Raw genomic sequence first — 25,665 nt, forward strand, 5'->3', positions numbered from 1 at the left:
CCGTGTTCAGAGATGTACACTTAGGAGATAAACATCATGTGTTGGCCAATTTCCGGGTGTTATTGAGTATTTGAAGCACGGGAATACATTTGGAACCGAGGGCGTCAGCAGTGAAATGTCATCAGCCGGCCGTTTCGGCTGTCTCCCATGGTAGCATCAGGAACTGCTTATTTGTGTCGTCATTAGGACTTTACGTCACATTATGATTTGGATGACGTCACCACTGCTGACGACGTAACAATACAATGGTGTGTGCGATGTTTGTACGTTTTAAAATTACATAATGATGATTAATTCATGCTAGATAATAGAGCTGAACCTGAATTGTTCATGCACAATGATTGCGAATTACACAATAATTACTTGATAGTAGGCTTTTCAAAATTAATTGTAGGCTTTTCAAAATGAATTGATAATAGGCTTCACATTTATCAAAAGTTCATCAAAAGTTAATCAATAGGTCAAGGTAAACACCTTGATCACGATTCATTGCCGGTTTATGCCTTCATATTTCCACAGCCTCATATAGTTTCCTCCGAGGCCAGTCGTTGTTATTGCTCGAAAGCACCCTGATGTCATTCCACGTGATTACATAATTTATTTAAGTTATTTGCCTTGTGCTCCGATATAGCCGACTTATCATTTTGTTTACATACTGACGACTTGTGTTCAGCCACACGGGTGTTGATGGGCCTGAGAGTCTCGCCAATATATTGATATATATACAATGCCGGAAAAAATAGTCGCCATGACTACTCCACCAATCTGTAACGCAGCTCCCAAGTAATGACTGATGTGAGTGAACCACCACTATCGACTACGTCAGTGCGCCGTGTAGCCACCCGTCGAAATGATAACATCTGCCAATTTCTTCCTCATGCTAGCAATTTGGCATCGAATTGTCAGCATCGGAGTTCTCTGCCATTCCTCGGGGTGCGCCTCCGTTAATTCCTGCAGATTGTGAACGGGCGGATCTCTAGCTCGAACTTGGCGTCCAAGACAGTCCCATAGATGCTGGGGTTCATATCGGGGCGTCTATAGGGTAATGGTAATGTTCGATAGTGTCGTTCTGCAAATAGACTAAAACCAAGTGTCTTGACAAAAACGAAACATATTTTGAGTGTGAAAACGGAACGTTGTGCTCATACCACAGCGCTTGCTAGAAATGTAAACAAAGCAAAAATCAGATTTTATACTGTGCAGCATTTTCCATTTTGTAGAAATCAGTTTGTCTGCTCGTAGCATGCATGAGCTCAATAGTTTTAGAATATGCACGGAAAGAGTATCGTAGCAAGAACTAGAAAATTAAAACGGATACATAGAGAATACTACACGAGGTCTCATTACATACGAATTATACGAAACGAGTGTCCTTCCTATGGTATCTGACCGAGCGAAAGCGAGGTCAGATAACATAGGAAGGTCACGATTTTCGTATAATTCGTATGTAATGAGACCGAGTGTGGTATTTTATTTATTACCCACGTCTTACATGCATTAAATTGACGAAAAAGCGTATTTTTTATATTGTTATGGTTTCAAACCGAAACCGGTTTCATTAAGAGGTTGCGGAAGAGTTTTGTACTGTAGTACAATATTTGAATGACGTCAGACTGTAATGACGTCACTGCCTTGGTAACCGACGTCACGATGCATGTCAGTTGTCATCGCCTCGTACAGCCTCCTACAGTAAACTACTCAGTAGCACCCCGTTTCTTGGTTTGCAGTTGCTTCATTCGGCTAACATCACTGGTGGAAACATTGCGTTTATGTTTTTCGACGGATATAATGTCTCAGTTCGACTCACAATTAAACAGCGACACGGCAACGTTCGCAATGTTTACATTCCCACAATGCATTTAAGTGGTAGAATGAATGAATTCACGTGTTTGTTATGAATGAAAAAATAGTTACGTCAGTATGTGACCTAATTGAGAGGTCATCGGTTATCCAATCAAATCGTTGGAATCTCAGGTCAAGTCGTTACGACACAGGTCAACGCGATACGACACTCGTGTGACGTACGAGATTAGTATGCAACTACCCATACGTTGACCACGTGTGTAATAAAATACAGTAGTCTTTCATACGAAAGTTCTGTGCAGCGTGACGCCATGCCAGACGCAAAATCACGGAGAACGACATAGGCAATTATCGGCATTTCTGGCTTTTGCAATAAAAGCAATAGTCAGAATATTTCTGATTACTTACATCATACATTTATGGACAAAGGTACCCTCGCAAAATCGTGGGCACCCATAGGTCTATCCACGAATTTCATGAGAAATCGGTCATCGATAGTGATGCCATACGTCAACATTGTTGTACATATTTGAGGTGAAGGTCGGTTGAATAAGAGTAAACACAGTCACACTGTCCTGCGGATTACACTTTTAGTATTAATGTATAATTTGCATATTGTTCAGATATGTTTCATGAAAATAATTTCATTACTAATAATTTTAAACTTAAGTAAAACTGACAAAATAGATAACAATGATTTAAATGAAATGTATATGCATACATTCATAAAGGAATTGTCTTGTTCAATGAATTTGTTTATGTTGTTTTATAAACAAAACAATGACGTATAATCATTGGCCAGGTGCGCATTTGTCATAACTTTTTCACTATCATTGTTTTCGATAATACCGTGAACAAGTCATCACGGATATATAGCATCCTTATCCACAGCAAATTCTCTCAAAGTGATCTGAGTTACAATGACTAATTGTTAAGCATAGCAGAGTGATACCCCCTTATCTTTATAAGCGTATGAACTTTTGTAGTCATGTGACGTCATAGAGGAAAATCCATTTTCAACACAAATTGCGAGTCATTTTTTAAGATTGAGTGTATAACGTTATACATAAGCACACAAACCAATGTAATCCATACTTATGTCGTTCAGATATCAGTAGTATTTTGTCCGTTTGCACTTTCCGTAAAGATGCCAAATTAAAAATATAGTAGCATAGTACCTTTATCATTGCACGATAAATAGCGGAGACATTTACTGTTTTTAACGCATAGCAAAATTCGGGATAACATATAGCAGTGACTCTTTTTCAAACAGCCTAAGTATTTGCACTTGAGTTTACACTATGATATAGGCAATTAATATTCTACATTTCTGTGTAATTGTACAGGTGTAGGTAGATCCAATGCTGCGCAAACGAAATTCTTGCGCAACGTACACTTTTCCAGGAAGTTAATGACGCTCTAATGATACCCAAGAACCTTCAGTTAATGACGCGCTAATGACAACACGACGTCATTAAAACGTTAGTACAACAGAATTTAGCGATACATTAGTTAATAATTTCGTGCTTTGAAGTTTACACAGATTCCCGAACGTTGGTTGGAGAGAGGGGTCATGTGATCTAAATTTCAAGGTCGTACAAACTCGTAAACTCGCTAGTTCACACGAGTTTGAACAACGCTTTGACATCGTTCATTTTTCAGTGCAAACACACAAAGTGACATTCAAACCTTAAATGAACATTTAATGGCACCTTATGTTTCATCAAAGTTTGATACAACTGGGTCCTGGTGTTCAACATGGTCAAGATGTGCAGTATGGGTGATAAGGCCTGGTATATCATAGTACTTGATTTGATGTTATGTAGAGCTACATTTGGAGGCCTATATTTTTGTCTGTCACATTGAAATTATATATATATATAGCGCTCGTGAAAGGAGCCCCTGAACAGTTTTTAATTTCAAAGTTCAGGTAATCTGGACTTGGACAGTGATTCTAGACTTGAGCTGGACACTATTTTGTATTATTCCTTCTGGTCTGGGAAACAAACGTGTCCCTCGGCAATCTTGTCTGCCAACTCACCCCTTCTCGTGTTCCCGCCATATAGCTGGAATATTGCTGACTGTGGCGTAAAAGTAAACTCACTCACTCACCCTTCTCGTGTTCAGAGGGAAGAGGAGATATTTTACTACGCTTCGCGTGGTTTCGTTACGATAACATGGTCAAGATACAGTACGGGTACGTGATAAGGCCGGGTGTATCACATTACAATGTACCTGTTTTTGATGTTAGACCTACAGAGTCGTGCCAGAAGTATTCGGCACTTTACGTAAGTTCCATAGACTTACATGTTAATTTAGTGTAGCATAAATAATTTTCATGAATTTAATTTTCGTAAGATCAAAGTCAAATTTTGCACATTTGTGAGGAATCATTTTACCTACAATCACATAATTTCTGTTTAATTTTCCGTTGCTTATTTATCGAATGGCAACATTTTAATCAACATGTGTACAGTGCCGAGAACTCCTTTAACATGGCGGCCTATGGGATTGTGCATTGTGGCACCATACGTACGTAAGTTGATAAATGTGATGTCATTAGTTAAATAGTTGAAAATTGAACTGATATTATGTGCGCAGAGCAGAGATGATTTCAAATTTGGCTGTCAAATTTTACAATGATCCATCCTAAACTCACTTCATGAAAATTATTTATGCTACACTGAAATAACTTGTAAGTCTATGGAAATTACGTCAAGCGCCGAATACTTTTGGCACGACTCTGGCACGACTCGTGGTTTCGTGACGATAATGTGTTAATGCAACATTTCTCACAAGAAAAGAGTCTGGGCGCCTGAGAAATACCAATAGCTGCTGCTTAGAGATTTTTAACGTGCGCTGTTCACTGTTCAGTAGGTCAAAGGGTGATGTACAATGGGCTTTTACACGTACAAATTGCAGTGGGGTTTTCACATTACAGTGATTTTACACATTCTACTATACTTTTCTCATATTACGATGGGCCACTAGTGGTACGACTGTCGTAATCGGTGTTCCGATCGTCTTAGCGCTAAGATTGCTTTATGGTACGGGATCCTGCTGTACAACAAAATATCATTGAGTATCTTTCTATATTAATTTCTTTCAGATTTAATTCATATTTTATCCATGTCAGAAACCTCTCGCCGTGTAGAGCTCAAATTCCCATGTTTTAAAATTGATATACGCACCAAGAGAATAATCTTCAATCCGTGCTTGGATTCGAATCTGCCTTTTAAATATTACCATCACGGAAAGAGAAAATAAACGGTGAAAATGCGAGTGACCTCCCCTTAATAAACGTAAACAACTAGGAAGGGAGACGGTTAAAAACTTTGGAACACTTTCACAGGTATTTTTTCAGCTTAACAGTGAATTTGCTCGCTGACATTAGGACTAGAACATTTTCAAGATTTCATCAACTTTTAACCGAATGTCCTTCTGTATCTTTAGTGGGTCAAATAACTGAATGTGTTCAGGAAATTTTTATGACATCAGTCATACCGATCTGAAACGTTGCTTTATGTCGGATATCGCGGGTAGAACTGGGTGTACAACAATGTTTAGTGGTGGTGTTACCAGTGACAGCTTATAATTACGGGCTCCGGCTGCCGTCTGTCTATCGCTCTCTTCACTGAACTCGCTTGCTCTTCGATCTCATAAGTTGTGATAAGGGGTAAGCCAGTCCCACAGTCCCTGAACCATGTTATTTTCCCTTCTGCCCAGCCCAGTCTTTACGTTAAAACCCCTTAATGAAGCAAGTCTTGATTTCTTTGGGTTCTGAATCTCCCATCTCACTGGATCTCTTTTCCATTTAAATGAAGTTATTTGTTTATATCAATTTTTCAGAGACTTTAATCTCATAAGTGGTGTTCAGCCAGTGACTCCCCTTATAGATTTATGAGCTCCAAGTTCTCTTGCACATTTATGGTCTTTAGAGTTAGGTGCCCTTTCTCATTGAGGCACGGGCAGTTGGGTAGCCTAGTGGTTAAAGCTTTCGCTCGTCACACTGAAGACCCGGGTTCGATTACCTACATGGGTACTATGTGTGATGCCCATTTCTGGTGTCCCCTGCCGTGATATTGCTGGAATATTGCTAAAAGAGACGTAAAACTAAACTCAATCCCTCAATGAGACACCTCTTCATGATTCTTATGGCCGGCCAGTGTTCCAGTCAAATACCCCACTACAATCGTTAGTAGATAATTGTGAGTTGGGTAAATTATAGTTCTTTTAAACAGTATTAATCTAGTGTAGTTTGAGGAAATTCCATAGAATGTTTATGAAGTTCTGGAGGATATGGCTTCTGCATCTTCTCATATATGTAAACATTTGGGTGCTGATCAATTAGGAAACGAGCACTAAGTCTAACTACATGTATGTGTAAATGCAGCAAAGGTCAGACGGCAGTGTGTTGGCCAATTACATCATTAGTTTAGCTTCTTTGCTGGCAGTGCAATGTTGACCCTACATGGGGTACTCACTGAAGTCTAAAAGCTGTGCCTGATAAAGTGCAACTGGTTACACTTTGTATTTTTCCTTTTTAGTTTCTTCTTAACTATTTGAGCACTAGCACTGTTCATGTGCAGTGTGTTTGTGTAAGTGGAAAAGCTGTCCAATGCTATGGAATGCATAGTATTTGAAGTTAAGCACAATTAAGTTCCTGGTAAAATGAAAATATGCTTCATGAAAATTGAAATAACCTCGTGAGTGAGACAGTGACAGGATGCTGTCAGTTTCAAATGAAAAGGAAGCAAACGTTTCTTAATCCAAAATATTTATCATCCAGTTTAAGGTGAAATGAAAAGGGCTACTGTCAGAAAATGGATCAAAGGTATTCTACTCATTGTCCAAAGGGCCCACCTGAATATTTATGTAGCACATTTCAAACAAAATACAAACCTTTCTGTGGAATAGGATCTTGTGTTCATTCCATCTGGATTATTTGCAACTGGACAATGAATGTGTAATGCCACTCACCCCAAGATGGTGCGGATACTCAAAATATTGTTTACGGGCTGATAACAAAGAAAATTAATTTAGCCTTACAGGGTTCGATTTAGTGCTTTGTTACTTGCACTGGTGCAACCCAATACTACAAAGTACAACCTAGTTATTAGTCTAACTTGCACCAGATGCAAGTCAATTTTTGAAAAAAAACCTTGCATTTTTTAATAAAAGAGAAACTTTTATCTTTTCTGTTATTCGTTATTTGATCTTAAAGGTAATGAATACATAAATGTCAAATAACACATGCAGTTAATAAAGATAAACGTCTCATTCTGCAACATCTGTGACCACTGTGAAAATCAATATCATCCGAGTTGTCTCCCTTGGCTAACACGTTGATAAACCTGTAGCATGTTTTGTTAGACACATAGTGCAGACACATATGTGTATAGATTGGATTGATTTTGCAGATAAATGTGAAATGAAGTCAGTGTGAGAACGTAGCTGTGCGGGGCTGAAGTATTGACATGTGCATGGACAGAGCAGCAAATGCCCACACGTTCATGTGACAAGTTATCCCAACAAATGGCTGTGTAAGGTGAGTACTTGAGGATGTAGATGTAGACATGATGATGTGACTGATAACTGGCAGTAGGGTCATATTAGTTTCAAAATGTTCCAGAACTTACTGCGAAGATGAATACATTAACATTTCTAAAATTAGCCATGACATTCCACTGAAATAAATCATGCACTTTTTCAAATGCAACCGGCCCTGGGCATGGTGTTTCTGCTTTCCCAAGAAACCTGTTTATTCACGACTGTCAAGTAACCACCATGCTTGGGGATTATACAGGACGCTTTAATCATCCCGCGCTGTGTTTTCACCCAGTCAAGTTTCTTCCACGGTGATTGAATTAATTAGGGTCAAGCGCTTCAGTTAGTACAGTGGAGTGCACCCGTCTCACGCACAAGAGACGATAGACCGTCTCGATACACGTTACGTCTCTGACTGATAATTAATAGGGCCTGTTGCTTGAATTTTGTTGCCATGGTATTTGAAATTGGGAAATTCTGAACTGAAAAATTTAGATGGTAGTATGAGGGCTTGGACAAGGATCCTTTCCCTGTCAGGCCGTATTTCCAACACTGTATAACATTATCACTTGTCTATGCTCCTTAGGTTGTAGGAATGTTGTTCAACAGCTTGGTATGGTCATGTGAGAAGCTGTGCTGTGTTGGTGATAGAAGTGTTATTTTACGTATTACAACCAACCAACTAGTCATAACTGCTGCACGGAGCTTTGCATCATCTGACGCTGGTGGAATCGCACCACTGGTGCTTCCAGTCGGCAAAACGCTTGTTCACAAAATACACAAATTGATACAATGGTAGCACACAAAAAGCTTTTCCCCCTTTTTCCCTTTAAAATAGTGACCTACAATACCAAAATTATTAAAATATATAATATGAAAGCTGATACCCATCTGCTGAACGAACTGTAATTGTGTTCACGAGTAAGTTCCCCTAAAGTTGACAATAAACTAAAATACATAAATATTCATGTAATTAGTATTTTATTCCTACAGAACTATTTATGCCTGGATTAATTCCTGGCTTCTATTTGTGTATAGTCATTACTAACTATCTATTGGCTTCCCTTGTTATCTTATCACTGCTGTTTCTCATCACTTGATTATTTGCAGACCTCCGCCATATAGCTGGAATATTGCTGAGTGCAGCGTAACACATAGACTAATGCTTAGTCTCTGAATATATATAATTTTGATAGTAACATAATTGAAAAGGAGCCCCAGGGAGACCAGAGATTCCTCAACCTGAGGAAATCTAGACTTGCTTTATTTAGGGCTTTAGCACTGCAGAGAGGACTTGGCATTAGGGAAATTAATGTGGTTCAGGGACTGTGAGACAGATTACGTTAAACAACCAACCAACCAACCAACCAACCAAATCGTATGAAAATTGACACAAAACATGCTATTTGTTGATGTAGAATCACAATCCACAAATATGGAGGTTTTCTCTCATGTGGCCTACTGGAGTAGCAGCAGCAACTTCCCTTATGTTGTATGCCACCAGCTTCCTGAATGTAATGTGGCCATTGTCGAATATCAGCATACAACATAATACATATCAGCATACAACAAAATACAGATTATCCATCGTCCAGAAAGTTTATTGAATAACGGTGCCTTGGGGTCCATGGCTGACCCCCTGCGTTATACAGAACATGGCATAAAGTTCAGAACCAGTTACAGAGGAAAGAACACATGTAATATATACTGGACAAAAATAGTTAGGGATATATGTAAATTTTGAACTTATGAATAATGATCTATTAATTCATTGACACACTAATAAAATATCATTCATAAAGACACCAATATCCCTAACTTATTTTGTCCAGTATATATGCGTATCACAATACATGATTGAATGATAATTGCAATAATATATTACAAATGAATGGCTGATACTGTTCGGAATTGGTTAAAATCTCATAATTGATGATTGGTTCATTACAACCAATCAATCATAGAAAATAATGGTTTGCTTTATTTATGAAATTTTCCTGGTTATTTTTGTTTGCACAAAAACATAAGGAAAAAAAACCATGTAGTTCTTTGGTGATTTTTGTGTGTGCAAATTTCACATCTTTAAAGGATGACTAGTATGTTAGGAACATAAATTTCTTGGGGTCTTTAAGATAAATTCAATCTTGACTTGGAATGAGCTTGTAGTGCTCATGAAATGTAACAGACAAAACCAACCTTGTGAAAAATATTGTTAATGCAAAAAGTGTTCCAGAATTGTTGTGTTCGATTATGGGAAAACATGATCGATTGCTTGGTTGTTTAGTCGCTGTGACCAATCAACTGACATATAAAACTCTTAAGCAATACTCCAGCTCTATGATGGAGGCCTGTAAATAATCGAGTCTGGACCAGACAATCCAGTGATCAACAGCATGAGTATCGATCTACGCAATTGGGATACGATGATATGTGTCAACCAAGTCAACGAGCCTGACCACCCTATCACCCTTGCGACAAGAGTCACCTCTTGTGACAAGCATGTGTTACTGAAGATCAATTGTAACCCGGAACTTTACTGTGTATCTCACTGGACTGGAGCTATTAATCAGCTGAAATGCAAGCTGGGACAAGCGAAAGTGTGGTAATCTTGAACCCAACACTGGTGACCCCATTTGACCTTGAGAGAAAGAGAGAGGAAGAGGGGCCTTCATACAGTTGGAATTAGGGGATTGAGAGACAAAAACACACGCATGCATGCACGAAACTCTTTCTGGACAAGAAAAGAAGAACAAATATATAATCTGTCATGCTTCACATTTTTTTCACGTATTCTGTTTTAGGTGAATGCAACACCACGGAAGTCTGACGAGGCAACGACATAACATGTCCTCGCGCAGAGACCGACTAATTCGTGATCAGGATTCCAAGTCTTTCAACAGCGTGATGGCGAGGGAGAGAAACGGAAGCAAACAGCGTCTTGTTCCAGAGTGTCGGGACTCCGCATCAGATGGTGACTCAGACGATGAAGGGTCGTGGGGCTCCATGGATGAAGATTATATTTGTAAGTCAACTTTCCATTTCATATAACTTGGTTTTATCACTTGCATGGTTTCACATGCGTTTTAGAAGATTTTGAATGAAATGAAACATATTTTGTTTGCAGAAGTTGGCTTATAGTATTTCAAGAATAGTCGACGGAAGCCCTGAGAAAGCAGGGTTATGTACATTGTACATGTGTTGACCAATGGTACGGCTGGACACCCTTTCCACAAACACCTAATGTCATTGACTTTCACAAAAGTTTTCACTTTTACTCCAGTGGAATTTTTTTCAGCTGACAACCGTCACTGAATTTTCTCTGTCCTTTGCTTTTTATATCTATGAACAAAATATTATTATCCCTACATATACAAACTTTTCATAGTCTGTCTCACAGTCCCTGAACCACATTATTTTCCCTACTGCCAAGCCCTCTCTGCAGTGCTAAAGACCTAAATGAAGCAAAACTAGATTTCCTCAGGTTCTGAATCTCTGGTCTCCTTGAGGCTCCTTTTCTATTTGTTACAATCAAAATTATATATATTCAGAGACTATGCGTTTGTCAAACTTTGAGTGTCTACTGATATTCTATAGGGTTTTTGTCATTGTAATACTTTTAAATGAAAACATGCCTCATGTGGCAACTAAGAGCCTCTATCTTCATACTTTTGCCACTCAAAATGATTACATAGCTTGTTTTCACTGACACAAATGTAAACAATATTGAAAGAAATATATAACACACATTGGTGGAATAGATGCCTGCCCATGAGCCTGTGACATTAACATTCAAAATTAACATTAAGGTGTTCGGTAAGATAAATACGTTCTTCACTGGTCCCTCGGGGCCCATGGGTTGATGCACCCTCGATGTTTGCTGTACACTGTACATCAGCCCATGCCCCCTTCGTGACCAGTGAACAACTTATATTGTTTGAGTGACTGTAACACTGCACATTGATTAGTTGTAATTTCTGTTTAACCTGTCACAGCTGTGTTACACAAGTAATATTGACTACCCATGAAATTCAAAACCTCCTAATAACTTGCTAGCTAGCACACTAAGTCAGCACTACTTAGTAACTGTGTCGCATGTGGTGGCAAAAGTACCAGCTATTTCATCCTCATCAGCATTCTCTTCCCACAGAGGTTACTTGTCATCTTCCTACGAACCTCTGTTCTAATACGGCCATATTTCCTGGTTCTCAAAAATCCCTTAGTGGCAAAATATCACAACACGAATTATCTCCCTTCTTCCTGTCCAATCAGAAGAAGGGCGGTGGGGTAGCCTAATGGTTAAAGCGTTGGCTCGTCACGCCGAAGACCCGGGTTCGAATCCCCACATGGGTACAATGTGTGAAGCCCATTTCTGGTGTCCCCAGCCATGATGTTGCTGGAATATTGCTAAAAGCGGCGTAAAACCAACCTCAATCAGTCAGTCAGTCCAATCAGAACATGTGTCACATCGACTTAGATCCAACTTGACTAATGCAAGCAAATGTGGGGCCACAAATATCCCTCTTCTGTCGGGGACATGTGTTGATGTTACACACAAGACATTTATTGGCTAGCTTGTCCGTTGTCAACGAGGGCGATGGAGACACCATTGATTGACCATTTACATGACTGAGTTCTGTCTAGTAGAAACGTTTGCACATCGCACAGGGGAAAAGGTTCTAGTTTTTTCCAAAACATATGGAAATTACTGAGGCCTTGCGAATGATCACTTTTGAAACAACGTCGCTGATTGCACAACTAAATCTGATTGCAACCAATCACGAATCCTGAACACTCGCACCATGAAAGGGCCGTATTAGAACAGAGGTTCATAGGAAGATATGACAAGTAATCTCTGTGGGAAGAGAATGCCTCGTCAGGGAATTTTGAGCGGCCGTAACCGTTGTAACATACATAATGTTAAGTCATTCAAACGCTAATGGGAAATTACCTGGCTTTTATGCAACACAGAAATATACGTCAAATACGCAGAAATGTGTTGACTGGATACAGGAAAATATGTTTGGCGTCCACATTAATATTCCACCGAAGAGTCGGGAGACATATTGTTTTTGGTTGAGTTTCCGTTGGCGTTGGCGTCAACGTTCCCATTGTTGCCGGAACATAACTCTAAAACTACTTGATCAATCTTCACCAAATTTAGTATACTGCCTCTCCCTATCATGTGGATGTGCCTTTTGGGGGTTTGAGGTTTTTTTCAATTTTATTTTTTTCTGTTTTCATGGCAACAGTTTGGACTTTGTCTTTTTGAAGGGTTGGGTTTGTGTTCGGAGCATAACTCTCACTCCACCCATCTTCACACAACTTTGAGTTATTGATTTGTTGATAAGCAATTACCAGTAAGATCAATTGAATATAAAAATATTAAATGAAGACTTTACAAACATAATAACATGCTATCAATAATATGTATTTTCATACTTAGAGATTTTGAAAGAATCAAATGAATTGTTTGAGGTCTCAACGTTGAATTGGGGGAAGGGGGAGACATCTATTTTTACGAGTACTTTCTAGTTTTTATGCAAGTACACTGTGCAGCATGAATTTTCATAGAGACTCTCTCGGCAGCGCAGCCTGTTCTCTTTGCTGTTTGTTTGAATTAGGCTTGACGGAGTCAGTGTTTGCCCTAGGTATAAAAATTTAGGAGTCATCATGACTCCCTCGTGTCATGAGAGGGAGTCATGGAAATGTTTGAGTCAACTTCAGTTTGGAACTTTCATCAAGACATCAACTGTGATTGTTTAATAACGACAAAAAACAAGGTGAGGCAGGTCAGGTATTTAATGGGCAGTTAACTAGCAAATATTTAGTTTTAGAGGTTTAGATTATCTAAGAGCCCAGTAGCATTGCTTCAACAAAGATGCATGCTTCTAAATTTACTGCGTATTTGAGATAATTTGTGCATCAAATATGCAGGTTTTCTGCGTAATGGCAAACGCTGCAAAGTACATCATGGGTACACTTCATGGAAGTCTTTGTTTAAAACTCCTCTGGTTTTCTGAGAGGATCACGTTAATATCAAACACAATGGTTTTAAGTGTCCGCTCGTCATGCTGAAGCCCTGTGTTCGATTCCCCACATGGGTACAATATGTGAAGCCCATGTTTCATGTCCCCAGCCGTGATATTAGTGTTGGGAATTGGTTGGAATCTCACAATTGATAATTGGTTCCTTACCAGCGAGCATTCCTCGAAAAAAATTGGTTAGCGTCATTTTACAGATTTTCCTATTCAGGTTGTTATTGCAGATAAGTACAACGTGGTCATCTGTTGTGTTTTGCTTTATTTAGAAACTGTGCACATTGTATTTGCAAATTTCAGATCAAATTTATAAGGATGCAACTTGCTACTTTAAAGTGATGACTAATATATCATGAACATACACTTCCTGGAGTCTTCAAGAAATATTCAGACATGACTTTTCAGTAAGTGAAGTGATTTTCTAAGAATTAAACACGTTTAAATGTGATCCATTGCTTGGTCGTTCGATCACTGCGACCAATCTTCGATTGTTTCAATTAATTGGAACACCACACTACGTGATATTGCTGGAATACTGCTAAAAGTGATGTACAACCACACTACGTGATATTGCTGGAATACTGCTAAAAGTGGTGTACAACCACACTACGTGGTATTGCTGGTATACTGCTAAAAGTGGTGTACAACCACACTACGTGATATTGCTGGAATACTGCTAAAAGTGGTGTACAACCAGACTACGTGATATTGCTGGAATACTGCTAAAAGTGGTGTACAACCACACTACGTGATATTGCTGGAATACTGCTAAAAGTGGTGTACAACCACACTACGTGATATTGCTGGAATATTGCTAAAAGTGGTGTACAACCACACACACTCACTGTTTCATATCAGGGGAGACAACTCCCTATGGCTTAGTGCCCTGTTGACAAGATTGAAAAGCTGGGACAGGTAATTTGTGTTCTTGGTCAGTGGGTTCAGAATAATTCCCAGTAGCCACAAAACAAATAATTAATACCATGTAAGATATTGTTTTATTTATTGAACAAACTTTATGATTATAGGTATATTTTTACTTTTTGTTCACATAAAAAAAAAATGCTCCTGACAACATTTAACTGTTTAAAAGTTTAAAATGAAATGCATAGGTTACCGTATGTGAACAATTTCGAACATTTTGACATATGTATTTGGCCATGTCAAAAGTCCATAAAAATGATAAACCTTGCTGTCATGCCTAATGCAATATCTGATAGTTTTCATACGAATATTTCAAATTTTCGACAACTCTAAAACAATGACAAGTGTACCAAGAGTGCACTTGTCATTCCTCTGTCCTCCTAGTTCATCTGACCGCCACCATATAGCTGGAATATTGCTGAATGTGGTGTAAAACTCAACACACTCACTCACTCCTAGTTCATCTGACCGCCACCATATAGCTGGAATATTGCTGAGTGTGGCATAAAACTCAACACACTCACTCACTCCTAGTTCATCTGACCGCCACCATATAGCTGGAATATTGCTGAGTGTGGCATAAAACTCAACGCACTCACTCACTCCTAGTTCATCTGACCGCCACCATATAGCTGGAATATTGCTGAGTGTGGCATAAAACTCAACACACTCACTCACTCCTAGTTCATCTGACCGCCACCATATAGCTGGAATATTGCTGAGTGTGGCATAAAACTCAACACACTCACTCACTCCTAGTTCATCTGACCGCCACCATATAGCTGGAATATTGCTGAGTGTGGCATAAAACTCAACACACTCACTCACTCCTAGTTCATCTGACCGCCACCATATAGCTGGAATATTGCTGAGTGTGGCATAAAACTCAACACACTCACTCACTCCTAGTTCATCTGACCGCCACCATATAGCTGGAATATTGCTGAGTGTGGCATAAAACTCAACACACTCACTCACTCCTAGTTCATCTAATTCTAATCATACCCATCATGTATTGTTTTAAACGGTGGACTTCTAGTTTACATTTTCTGTTTCAGGACAAACAGGTTACCTAAAGTTCTGTAAAATCAAATTTGAGTCACATTAATTGCCCTAAAAGTTAACTTGTGTATTTAACTTTAGGGATAAAAATAACAAGTTATAGATATGTGTGTGTTACTGAGTGTTGAGGGGGGCGGGGTAGCCCAGTGGTTAAAGGGTTCGCTCGTCACGGCGAGGACCTGCACATGGGTACAAGCTTATTTCTGGTGTCCCCCGCCGTAATATTGCTGGAATATTGCTAAAACAGGCATACCACCATACTCACTCACCCTATTGTATTGGATGGACAGTGAGGTTTCAAATGGCAAGCAGTGATGCCAACCTCTACAATGTTATCGTGATTAAGCTATGAATTTTAGCCCCAAACTCGTAATAGGAATTTGCACTAGAAATTCTACCAAATTTGAAGAAAATTCATAAAATTCAGGATATATAGACAAATCGATTAAATACATTTTCGCCAAAAGAGATGAGATGACAAGAAGAAATGTAATACCAGCGTTTAAAATTCCCACCTGCCCTGTGGAAAGGTCTATTTTCATCTCGGACGGTCAAATTTCAAAAGTAGCCTGTCCCGTGGTCTGTAAGATATTTCTCTGATTTTGACTGTGAGGCAGAAAATGCAACAGATTTCTAGTTTGTAAACCAGGCCATGTACCTTAGCCTTAATGTTACAATATTTGCAGTAAAGATTTCAGAAACTGTTTTTTATTGTTGAAAACCGGACAGGCAAATTTATATCTGGACTAAAAAAAATTTTAAGTTACCAGTCTGGCTCAGAATTTTGGGAGTTTTAAACACTGGTAATACTGATAATTTGGAAATCTGCTGTTAGAGGTATATGAAAGTAAAGCTTCACTCTTGATTAGTGTCATATTATCTTTCTCGTAATCCATCATGATTTTAAGTATTTAGTTGACTACTAATTTATGGTCAAACTACTAATTTTGATCCTTGAAACTACTATTTGCAACACTTTGGGGTTGGCAGCTCTGGGCAAGACATCAATCTGGTGAGAGTGATCTCCCTTGGTTGTTGTGTCTCCATCGTCTGCTCCTAACTGTATTTTCTGTAAAATATGTTCATTTTAGAGACTAGATGTCAGTCTAGTTAATGTGTTAACATGTCTTGACCAGTTGATGGCTACGGCACGTGGGTGATCACCTCTTTATTCATTGTCACTTGGTGATGATTTCAAACAGTGTTCCTGGGATTTCTTAACTGTTGCTCTATAGTAATAAGTCGTATATGTAGAGAATACTACACTCGGTCTCATTACATACGAATTATACGAAACGAGTGTCCTTCCTATGGTATCTGACCCGGCAAAAGCGAGGTCAGAATAACTATAGGAAGGTCTAAAGTCGTCGTATAATATATGGTATGTAATGAGACCGCAATGGTATTTTATTTATTACCCCGTCTTACATGCATTAAATTGACAAAGTAAGCGTATTTTTGTTAATATTTTGGTTTCAAACTGAAACCGGTTTCATAAAGAGGTTCTTGCGGAAGAGTTTTGTACTGTAGTACAATATTTGCATGACGTCACACTGTAATGAGCGTCACTGCCTAGGAAACTGGCGATCCACGATGCATGTCAGTTGTCATCGCCTCATTACAGCCTCCTACAGTAAACTACTCCGTAGCACCTCGTTTCTTGGTTTGCAGTTGCTTCATTCGGCTAACATCACTGGTGGAAACATTGCGTTTATGTTTTTCGACGGATATAATGTCTCAGTTCGACTCACAATTAAACAGCGACACGGCAACGTTTGCAATGTTTACATTCCCACAATGCATTAAATTTGAAGAATGAATGAATTCACGTGTTTGTTATGAATGAAAAAATAGTTACGTCAGAATGTGACCTAATTGAGAGGTCATCGGTTATCCAATCAAATCGTTAGAATCTCAGGTCAAGTCGTTACGACACAGGTCAACGCGATACGACACTCGTGTGACGTACGAGATTAGTATGCAACTACCCATACGTTGACCACGTGGGTAATAAACAGTTTTTTGCCGCCTTTAGCAATATTCCAGCAATATCACAGCAGGGGACACTAAAATGGCCTTCACACATTGTACCCGTGTGGGGAAAAAACTGGGCCTTTGGCGTGATAAACAACTGCTTCATCCACTGCCCAGATAAACCACTGGTTGATAGTTTGACCAACATTCACTGTTATTGTTTGAGATGAAGCAGTCACCGTTGAAGGTTGACTAGATAAACCACTGGTTGATAGTTTGACCAACATTCACTGTTATTGTTTGAGATGAAGCAGTCACCGTTGAAGGTTGACTAGATAAACCAGTGGTAGATTGTATGACCAACGTTCAACCATGTTCACAAGATGAAGCAGTCAGTGTGTAAGTGCGTCTGATTATAAGGGTTCGGCATTGCAGAGAATTTTCATATTGCAATATATTGTGATATGTATTGCAATATATTGCAAGAAGTTTGTTTTAACAATAAACTACTTATAATCGAGTTAACGTTTTATTTATAAAGCAAAAACATAACAAAATCACTAAGCTTTAATAAAAACTTTTGATCTTAAATAATATTTGGCACAAATGAAACAAAGCAAAAAAATAATTTAACATCAACAGAGTGGTTACCAGTTTGAAATACTTTCTCCACTCTCAATAAAAAGCCATGAGATAAACCGGTTATATTGTGCAGCCTTACTGATTATTGATCCAGTCAGTTGAGCAGCACCCCACGTTTGTTTGGCATCCATGTTCTGACAATATGAAGGATGATGCAGTAGCAGATCTTTATCATCAGTCACAGCTGCAAGCTGGCCAACGTCTGGGTGAATTATATACATATATATATATGTAGAGTATTCTTCACTGGTGCATTTTGATATGGGAAAAGTGAACTCAGTTTTATAGGATCAGTTAGTCACTGAAGAACCAGGGCTCGATTTAAGAGATGTTAACCCACTTGCACCAGGTGCAACCTAAGATAAAATCCTAGTTGCACCAATCAAATTCAAGTTGCACTGTTTTTATTGCAATATGTAATATCAGAAATATGCTATTGAATTATTTAGATGTTTTATTCAGAAGTTTACCCACTGAAAATTGACTTGCGCCTGGTGCAAGTGAGACTAATAACTAGGTTGCACTTTGTAATATTGGGTTGCACCAGTGCAAGTAACAAAGCACTAAATCGAGCCCTGAGAACATTTGACAGTTAATGGGATGAAGTTGATTTCTGTTTGAAATAGATTAAATGGTTAATTCTATTTATCATTTCCAGGTTCTCGATTTAGAAACAAATGGACCAAAAATTGTTAAAACTTATTGTATATTTTACAAAGAGATTTATTCCTAACCAAACAAAGAGACCCAAAAGTCATGGAACTATGTGATGAAATATATTCAACCTTGGCACTGGAGATTACTGGATTTTCATTGGTTACATTACCAGCGCAGGTAAACCCTGAAGATCCGGGTTAGAATTGATCTTCAGTAACCCATGTCGTAAGAGGCGACTAACGTGATCGGGTGGTCAGGCTTGCTGACTTGGTTGACACATGTCATCGTATCCCAGTTACGTATATCAATGCTCATGCTGTTGATCACTGCATTGTCTGGTCCAGGTTCTATCATTTATAGACCGCCGCCATGTAGCTGGAATATTGCTGAGTGTGGCGTTCATCAGTACACAAACAAACAAACTAGTTCCAACCGGTGTGTCAGGTTGTTGGTTGTTCAATGTATTTGTGGAGCTGAGAAGAATAAAGAAAAAAAGTGTCTGTGATGGTTGTTTAGTGTGAATTTAATACAGTCGAACCCCGTTTATCCGGACATTTTGGTTACTCTCGGAAATCGTCCAGATAGTGAGGTGTCCGGTTAACTGGATCAAACAAGCAAAACGTATTGATGATGTATATTGAAAATTTATTCAGGTACAGTACAATTACAATGTAGTTAATCCTAATCCTAATTAACATGTTTTTTCGTTACTGATGAGATGTTCTCATGCCTGCCAAATCCTAATTATCAACTGAAGTGACACCCGTCCCTAGTGTTTTCATGGGTAATTCATAAATTCACATCAAACGCCTGCTGAGAGAGATTAACAATGAATACACTTAGTCGTGCTGTAAACATACACATGCACATGAGTACAGATCTTTCCGTCCGGATAACAGGATCATTTTTGAAAGGAAATCTATGGAAATGGTTTGAAAATTCTCCATCTAGCTCCAGAAGTGTGGGGTCCGGCTAAGCGAGTACAATTACTGAAGGTAAGTTTTGTTTCACCTAAAAATCGTCTGGAAGGTGGGGTTTCCGGATATACAGGGTCCGAGTAAACAGGGTTCGACTGTATATCACTCTAGATGATCCCAATACCGGACATGCCACATTAAATGAAACAGCTGTCTCACATGTCAGCCAGCTAAACATCTCTCCTGGCCACTCAGTTGCAAATTCAGTTTAGCATGGTTAAATCAACAAATTGCCTTTATCTCCGGAAAAATCTAAAAACACATAGCGTTTATATCCAAATAGTGGATATGAGATGACATGATTGAGGTTTATTGGATTTACCATTATATCTCAATCTCATTAAAATCTGTTAATAGTTCTTTCAACCATTGAACACTGAACTAAAGAATATGCTTGAATGTCTAACAGATGTCTTAAAATCCTCTTATTCTTTCTGTATTCTTCTGTCGCTCAAAGGTTAGCTGACATGACCTTCTACTGGGGTTTGTGAGACTGGGTACAGCAGTGTAACAATAATACAAAGTTTACTTAGACTGTGTACCTGTGAAGGTCCGGGTTAGAATATTGATCTTCAGTAACCCATGCTTGTCGTAAGAGGAGACTAATGGGATTGGGGGGTCAGGCTCGCTGACTGGGTTGACACATGTCATCGTATCCCAGTTACGTAGATCAATGCTCATGCTGTTGATCACTGCATTGTCTGGTCCAGGTTCTATCATTTATAGACCGCCGCCATGTAGCTGCAATATTGCTGAGTGTGGCATTTATCAGTACACAAACAACCAAACTAGTTCCAACCGGTGTGTCAGGTTGTTGGTTGTTCGATGTATTTGACACGCTTTCATGGTACTTTTAAGGATGTTTATACCCCAGAATTTTACGTAACTCATCCCATGCCCCGCCCATACAGAAGTGCATATGCTAAGTTCAGATGCGGCACTGCACCAATTAATATTGAGCTGGGTAGATATAACAATATTCCACTTAACGACAGAAAATGTTTTCATTGTAAACACTGTGTTGAAGACGAAGTTCATGTTTTAATTAATTGTCCGGTTTATAGTGATGAACGTTTTAGTCTTTTAAATACTTGTGATAGCCTATGTCAGAATTTAGTAATCTTACTGATATACAAAAAACTGCTTTTATCCTGTCCAATAGCAACATCTGTTTTATAGTTGCCAAAACCTGCCATGTTATTTTAAAAAGGAGAAAATCCATATTATATAACTTAATTATTGTTACACATAATACATGTACATGCAATTTTTAAAAATTTTTAATCTCTCGTAATTCCGTATGGAATGGCCCTTATGTAAATATATGTTTAATTAGTTTGTATATATGTATAACAGGGGTGAGACTTTAATAAATAATCTGTCTGTCTGTCTGTCATCGGTTCCCAATTGCGCAGATCAATGCTCATGCTATTGATCACTGGATTATCTGGTCCAGACTCGATTATTTACAGACTGCCGCCATATAGCTGTAATATTGCTGAGTGTGGCGTAAAACTAAACTCACTCACTCACAACTTCAACTGTGTGATGCTCTCAAGTAAAGCATGTCAGTTATGTTGAAAATCATTGTGCATTCAAAGTGTTAATGAATTAGGTTCCTGAATATTTACAAACTGTAATCTCTCTGTCTGGCATGAGTAGTTGAACATATGTTACCAAAGCTGCTTGTAAAATCTAAATGACATTCAATTGAGACAGCTGATGCTGCTTTTAAACATCTCTTTACCTCACTCTAAAGCAGAATGGATAAAAAAGATATTAAATACAAGTGACCTCATTTAATAACAGGATTGACTTTATTGAACATTTATTAGGTCCGAGAACATCTAGGTTTTTTGTATCTGCAAAGTTAATGCATGTATACCAATTTCGTTGTTATAATGAAGTACGATATGATTTAGTCGTGATGTTGCGGACCCAGATTACTCTGTGAGATACTGTTGAGGGAGGGAGTCAGTTGGTTTTGCTATGCCTGAAAACTATCACTCTTTTGAGGATGATGAAGGTTGGTCGAGATTTGGATTCATATTTTTTAGTTGCAATTTGATGTTTAATGCATTAAGTCTGTCTCATTTCCAGCACTTATCAGTAAGTTCAAATGTTTCGTGAACCCAGACTTTCATGTGTTATGAGATAGGTACTGTCCTTTGTCCACAGGTTTATATGTTCAGATTTGGTGTCATGAATGTATGACTTGTGGTTTTTTTTGTTTGTTTTATATATTTTATTTCCTCCTTCCCTGTTACATATGGGGTATGGTTAGAGCGTCCCGGAGAGCGGAAGGTCGAGGGTTCGATCCCCAACCGCGTCATACCAAAAGACGTTGAAATATGGTACTTGTTGGTCCCTATATAACATCCAAGTCTGGTAGAACTTATGTTGATGACTGTTTCTAAAAGCTATGTCCTTTTGTATGGCTTGTTTTAGTCACTATATGGCAGAAATACTGCCGATGTGAGTAAAACTCTTAACTCACTCGATCACTTTTGGGATGAGTTATTCTATGGAGCTGACAGTTGTTTTTTCAGAGGAAGACATTGTCAGTTCTTGTTTCGTTCATCCTGTTGTGGTGGTGGGTAGCACAGCGGTGAAAGTGTTGGCTTGATTGAGCCCAGGTTCGATTCCCCACAGTTGGTGAATATCACCCTCATTCTCCCTGGCGGGGAGATCTGAATTGATGCAGACAAAATGATGACCAATGACATCAACCACCTTTGAAATTTTGATATTAGAATAAATACTGACATTATGTTTAAACATTATTAAACAACTGATTTGTTGATGTTGCTATGACAACCATTGATATATTCTCAATAAGGTACACAGTTCTACTTTTCCAGTTTTAAATATTAGCTTAAATAATGATCAGTAAGGAACAGTATTGTTTTTTACCAGTCCATGAGTTTGTCAAAGTTGTCAGAATTCCCAAAGATGTAAAGGCCAGGCCTACCATGTACATGTATATGTATATTGTCAAATAAGTGAGTGAGTTTTACACCACTTTTAGCAATATTCCAGCAATATCACTTTGGGGACACCTGAAATGGGCTTCACACATTGTACCCATGAAGGGAATCAAACCCGGGTCTTCGGCGTGACGAGCAAACGCTTTAACCACAAGGCTACCCCACCATATTATTGTCAAATGAAATGAAACACCTTTAAGTAAATAACATTAAAACTCCATTATATTTTTTGTGTGTAAATACATATTTGTTTTTAATAAGTTTGCATCTTATCTTATACATACAAATCTTCGAAAGTCTCACTTCTTCAGTATTGTTTTTTCGCTAATGCAGGCCTCCCAAATTAACTTTTGGCCAAGTTGCTGTATGCCTAAAAATGTATTTTCCAAGTAACCTCTTGTAAAATCAAGATGCACAAAGATGTTAAAGGCACAATGTCTAATCACACTTCTCTAGAAATACAAAATGCATTTCTCTCAATAATACTAACTATCAGCCCTCAGGGGCTACCATATCTAATTCAGTTCATGAGTTCATGAAGTCTTCATGAACTTCATGAAGAGTTCACTTAAGAGTTCATGAAGTGTTCATCAACTTCAACCAAAATCTTCATGAACCTTCTTCATGAAGACACACTTCATGAAGACTTCATCAACTTCATGAAGTTAATTCTTTATGAACACACACTTCATGAAGACTTCATCAACTTCATGAAGTTAATTCTTCATGAAGACACACTTCATCACCTTCATGAAGACACACTTCATCAACTTCATGAAGTTATTTTACACTTCATGAAGTTATATTTTACTTCATGAAGTTTTTGTTCATGAACTAAGACTTATCTTATTCACTGTAAATTTCCAGAGTAAACTACATTGAAAAGAAAATACAGACAAAATATTACAAGATACAATACTTTTATTCATGTTATATCAGTGGTTTTGTAAAGGTGAAGCATAAAAATATTTTCAATATATTTAAGAAAGTTTAAATTATCTGAATCTGATTTGTACAATTTTGCTTACATGCTTGATGTAGCTGTGGTCAGTTTGAGGGAATCTGACAAGATCGAGAGCTGGAGAGTGGGTGCTTGTATTTACTACTGGTTCAAAAAATGAATGAGGCTATGATAACACAGTTTCACAGATGGATTTTTCAGCATCAAAGACAAGAGTCAGAGGAGACAAACTTTTAAGCAATTTGAAGAAATTGGACACAGCCAGGTTGGCTTTCTGTATACAAGTTACGCTTTTAAACCGAAATATAATATATTTTAATAATTGCTAAAAGGGCACTGCTTCGAGAACGCACTTTGGCAGGAAATCACAACAGTTACGTAAAGGGTATTATGACATATTTTTGTGGTGCTGTAAGGTTCTTAAAATTAGGCCAAACATTCAAAAATCTAAAGTTGGAAAACATCTACAGCAGAAACGTGTCTTAGATTGTGAGTAGTAGTGTTTCAAACTTTACTTATCCGATAAGTAATCGCACGTAACTGCTGTAGATTTTACACACTTCCTAATTTTTAATGGATCTTTCACGTTATCTACACCAATATGTCTATGGGGCCTTTTAAAATGTTTAATATGCCAAATAAGAATGTGTGGACAATATCAATGTTTATTTCTTTACTATGTCTCTGGGTCCAGTCTGAATATTAATTACGTGCAGTCGAGACTCGGCCAATTCTGAATTTTCGCAAAACCGATCGAACACTGATGTAAACAACTACTGTCTTAGTCCAAGTAAAGTGTGAAAATGACTTAAAACGCTTTTTGTTTTGAAGCCAGTTTCCACCACAGATGAGACATTCAAATTTGACATCGTGTATTTTGACGGTATTTCCTTCTTTTCATGATGGAATCGGTAAATCTACCTCCCGTGAGTCGGGTGCATCCGCCATTTTGGAACGATGGCTGGTACCGGATGATCTCGTCGATTGTGATTTTTTAAAGTATGTATTAAAACTATATAAATGATACAATAAATCTTATGGAGCTTTTAAAAACTGTATTGACTCAGATTTGCTTCTTTAGATATGTTATTTATTTTGAAGAGACAAAAATCCAACTCAACTGATTAACGGTCTTGGCATTGGTTCAATTATGACATCGAAAGAAAGAGCACCTCTAATTGGCTGGAAGCCATTTTGGCGCTTTTCTAAAATCTGAACATGGCGGTACCGAACATGACTGCATCTATGGACGACACTGATCGATCGTGGTGAACTTCCAAAGTTGTCTTCTTTGGTAACGATGGAAAAATCTCTGACAATTTCTTCACCAACCAGGAAAGAAGTTTAGGCAAAGTTCTGTGTCAAACTACCGCTACCGCCGCTGTGGGAATCAAAGGTAAATGATCGAAGTTTAAGTTAAAAAAATATTTGCTTCTGTGTTGAAAAATCGCGGTGAGCCTGTCACATTTGTCAATATTTTGATAAAATCACATCTTCAGCTTGTATAATTCAGTCTTAAAACCCGATTCGGGTTAGAACTGGCCTTCAGTAACCCATGCTTGTCGTAGAAGGGGCTTACCCACGGATCGGTGGTCACACTCGCTGACATGGTTAACAGACAGCCGCCATATAGCTGCAATATTGCTGAGTGCGGTTTAAACCTCCAAGTTCTGTATTCCTGTGATGATACTTTTTGTGATTGCTTGTTTTGTTGTTTTAAAATTGATGTGACAATACCAAAGATATAACTTCATTATCCGGGAAGAAATTCTTTGTGCATCCTTCGCCTAAAATAAATTCTTTTATTTCAGCAAATTCTGTTCTTCAGAAATTGGGATTTAATGTCGATCTTTTGGCAGTAAAGAGAAAGGTGTTTTTCAGAAAAGGACCAAAACGTTTTCAATATCAGGAATGTGATGTGCTTTGTGTTGTATTTATTAACATTGAAGTTCCCAATGATTAGTAAAATATACTATAGCTCTATGACAAAATTAATTACTATGACTCTGTGTGACTAAAGTATCATCACAGGAGCCACTTGTTCCGCTCCATTTACATGCATGAATTTAAACATCATCTCATTGAATTGTTTT

At 38.2% G+C, this 25,665-nt stretch overlaps 1 protein-coding gene across 2 annotated transcripts in view; it reads left to right on the forward strand.

Annotated features, from left to right (window-relative positions):
- The first annotated feature begins 5,072 nt into the window (after window positions 1-5,072).
- Window positions 5,073-25,665, forward strand: part of LOC124265001 (endothelin-converting enzyme 1-like) — a 92,339-nt gene continuing 71,746 nt past the window's right edge. The window contains exons 1-3 of one of the 2 annotated variants that reach the window (XM_046699779.1): window positions 5,073-5,155; window positions 7,224-7,351; window positions 10,152-10,372. The gene's annotated coding sequence lies outside the window, so the exon portion shown is untranslated. Of the gene's footprint in view, window positions 5,156-7,223; window positions 7,352-10,151; window positions 10,373-21,563; window positions 21,651-25,665 lie in introns of those variants that run through there. The other variant, XM_046699781.1, reaches the window with a different exon arrangement.

Source organism: Haliotis rubra, unplaced genomic scaffold (assembly GCF_003918875.1).
Source record: "Haliotis rubra isolate DU_JTF1 unplaced genomic scaffold, ASM391887v1 Scf955, whole genome shotgun sequence".
Taxonomy (NCBI): Eukaryota; Metazoa; Mollusca; class Gastropoda; order Lepetellida; family Haliotidae; genus Haliotis; species Haliotis rubra.